Below are 3,669 nucleotides of genomic sequence, written 5' to 3'. Positions count from 1 at the left end.
GAAGGGCAGGTTATAGAACAAGCATATGTTATCCTCCTCAAGCTTGACAAAAATAAAGAGCTACTGGTCAGAAATGACTGGGGAAAAATTGGGAGAACCTCAAAGCTTTAATGGTAGCGAGTCGCTCTTGAACATGACACTTTTCCTCCGTACCACATCGGGTTGGGTTGTTTCATTCACCGGTCTCATCACCATGGTCTCGCCAAACCATCCATTTGGGGTAATGCTATCGATCCATCGCATCAGTGTCGTTATATGTTCAAGAGATGTTGTTCAGAAAGAGTCAACCGTGTCCCATCCACTGCCATACATTATCCGTCATCCATCCATGACCGCCTCCCTGAATCATATGTCACAGATTGTTTTCACCTCCACTAAAATCATTAGCTCCGTTCCGTGTCACTGATGTGGGATTCATTAAGGCCCTCCTTTGACGGATCGCTTCTTGTCGACTTCAGCTCATTATCCAAGGAGTTGATCTAGGAACAAACCCCCAGTACTTTGAAGCTTGCATGCCTCAATGGCAAGTTTCTCACTTCCGGTGACAGGTATACATCAATGACCTTCGACCGAAAGATTTTACGTGGTGTTCGACGCCAAGTCCTTTATTCACACCACGTGAATTTTACTGCAGTACCTTGAGGGTCATTATCATTATCGGTGATTCCTCTCGCGCTTGTTAACGGTTTACATCATTGGCCGGTAATCAAGCGATGTCTTTCTATGTTCGACTTCAGCGCAATTCTCACATGGATCGACTTGTACTTAGAGTGAAGATCGAACGAGTTTGAAGACCTCGGATCTAGTTTCATCCATCCGGGCTGCGATATATATTCAGGAAATATAAAGACATTTGACATGTACATCATTGCAGTAGATGATCATCCTACTCAAAGGATGATAATTTCAGCAGAGAATTATCAGTCTACCATCACACGATCGTCTGTTCTATGTACCAAAATGAATTTATAAAGCTGAGCATGGGAATGCCCGCCTCAGCTAGATCATGAAAGCAGAATGAAAAATAATGTATTGTATTGTATTTTATTACAGGTCACCTCTCAGCGATTGAATGAACTTCGGATCCTCCTGATAAAGCATTTCACTCGATAAACGACCTCATACTTTAGGGGGCAACTGTTATAGACATTTTTGTGCCTTACAGCATGAAGCATGAAATGTCCATAATCTAAGGGATCCAAAGTCCCTAAACATGTTGTTCCTACCCCTAGAGGAACAAGGTCAGCAAACCACAGCACTGAATAACAGTTCTCCACCTGAAAACACTCAGAAACAAGCAAATTCTGGATCATGTCAACTGCTCCACTGAGCATCTGCGCTGAATGTCAAGTGCTCCACTCTGTACCTGCACTGAATGTCAACTGCAAAGAAGGCCACCTGCGCTGAGCGTACTTGGACAAGTGGCAGACTCATTCCTCAAGGTGTCAATGCCCAGGAAGCTTCCAAAATGACACTTGGATCAGTGAATTCGACTGGTGATGAGTAAGAGGTTCCAAATCTCCAAGTGGAAGCAAGAACCTCCAAGTGGACTCAAGAACTGAAGAATAACTGAAGTGAGAGAGGACACTAGTCAGCTCTCAAGCTGACTCATCTTTTCTCCAAAACTCCTATATATAGAGCTCTCTCATGAGGTCTAAGGAGGCTGGAATCTGGTGAATGTAAGGAAGTGTTGTTGGTTTGAGTTTAGAGCTAGTGGGTGATTTGCTTTGAAGGAGGTGAAGAGGAGTTTTCTTTCTGCTTGGAAGGTGATGCTGGATTGGGCCTCTTATGGTTGTATCACTTCCTGAACTTTACTTCTTCCATTAATAAAGCATTTGAGGTTCTTCTATATGCATGTGTCTCAATGATGTATTGTCATACTTGTGTATTTGATTTATTCTAATCCTTGAATCAATTATGAATGTATGCTTCTTGTAGTTTCCCTCTCTTGCCATTTTGCAGGATCTTGGTGTAGCTGGGCCAGTGAAAGAGTAAGGAGCTGGGAGCAAGCAGCAAGGAGAGAAGATTGGATCAACCATTAGCGAAAGACATCGGTTAGTGGATCTCTTTCTCCCCTATTTTACTTTCATAAAGAAGAAATATTAGATAGCTTTGCTTCGATTGTTGCTGAGGTACTATCACCCTTAGAGTGGGATAGGGTCATTCCGTATTGGATACTTTTCCCAAAAACACCACAAGTATCAACCACTATTACATGGAGATAATTCTCCTCTTTATAGAGGGAGTTTCTTCTCTCTTATCATAAAAAATAATTTTTCTAGACAACTAACTTTATGGCAAGTCAAATAAATAATATAAATATGGAGTAATTAGGTTCATCCTCAATACATGGTTGACCATGTCAAGATACTAGGACACTAACATCTCCAAGTGAACTCACCCTCATGAAAATAGGAGTGAAAATACCATGGTGATCTTCATGAGAGTGAATGCTACTAAAAGTAGGTATGATAATCAACTGAACATGCTAAATGTATACACATATCTTCTCTCTAAATTATATGCATGAAAGAATATAATAAAATAAATTCAACATATAAGGATGTGCTCCATGTTACACCTATAGGATATCATTAAGTGCATCCTCAAAGACACATGAGAGATAAAGTAATAAAGTAATCTTTTTAGGAGAATGCTTCCTATTATCCATTCAAAAATAACAAGTGATCCACAAGATGTGTGAAACCGATCCACATGTATCGATTAATGCCATGGATGAATATGCAAAGTGCCAACTATATGAAGCATTCCACAAGAAATTAAATGGTCAAATCTCCGAAAATATCAAGTGGAATGTATCCACACATGCGCCCTCCAAGACAATGCTCTAAATATACAAAGAATAGCAAGTGAAATCATGTAAAACCCACACATGCATCCCTCTAAGAACAACATATTTTCCTAGAAAAAGCCTCCTTAATGACCTCAATATGTGCAAGGGAAACAAGGTGAGGTATTTCTCTAATAGAGTTCAAAAGATGCCAAGTGTCGCTAAAATATCCATGTAATAATGATGACAGATCACCTAGAAAAAGTGCACCATGCAAATCCATGCCAAGTAACTAATTCAACCACCCACAATCAATAAGATAATATTCATATGAAGTGTGTTCTATGAAAAAGGACAAAAGTGGTTAACCTCCATCAAAGCATGAACCAAACCATGTGTTGTTTTCTAATACCATCAATTGATTTCCTAATACCAGACGCACACAAGGAAAATGATCTAGAGAAGTCTTCTAGGGTGGTTACACCTGCTAATAAAATACTAAAATACTCATTTTGTTAAATTTTATGGTATTTTATATGCTTTAAACAATTACTTCAATGTCTTATTAGCCCAATAACAAATTTGCCTCATATTCTGATAGCAATCACATTAAAACTGCAGTAGCATTCACTTTAAATCATCATTGGCAGTAGTTATAGATAAGACATCAATAATAAGTACAAAAAGGTAAGAGATGATAAGTGAAATGTGTAAAATAAAAAGTTTCAAGTGAATTTTATACTCAAGATACCCAAGAGGCATGTCCCTTTGTAAATTGGATCATGTATCTTTGTAAATTAAATTCTAGTAAGTTTGCACATTTACATTTTTACCCGTATGTGTTAAAGTGTTGAAGAACCTATAGATAATTGTGGGCA

The sequence above is a fragment of the Pinus tabuliformis genome, chromosome 2_1 (assembly GCF_031772625.1).
Source record: "Pinus tabuliformis cultivar Carrire ecotype Pingquan chromosome 2_1, CPIR1, whole genome shotgun sequence".
NCBI lineage: Eukaryota > Viridiplantae > Streptophyta > Pinopsida > Pinales > Pinaceae > Pinus > Pinus tabuliformis.
This window is presented reverse-complemented; position numbering follows the sequence as displayed.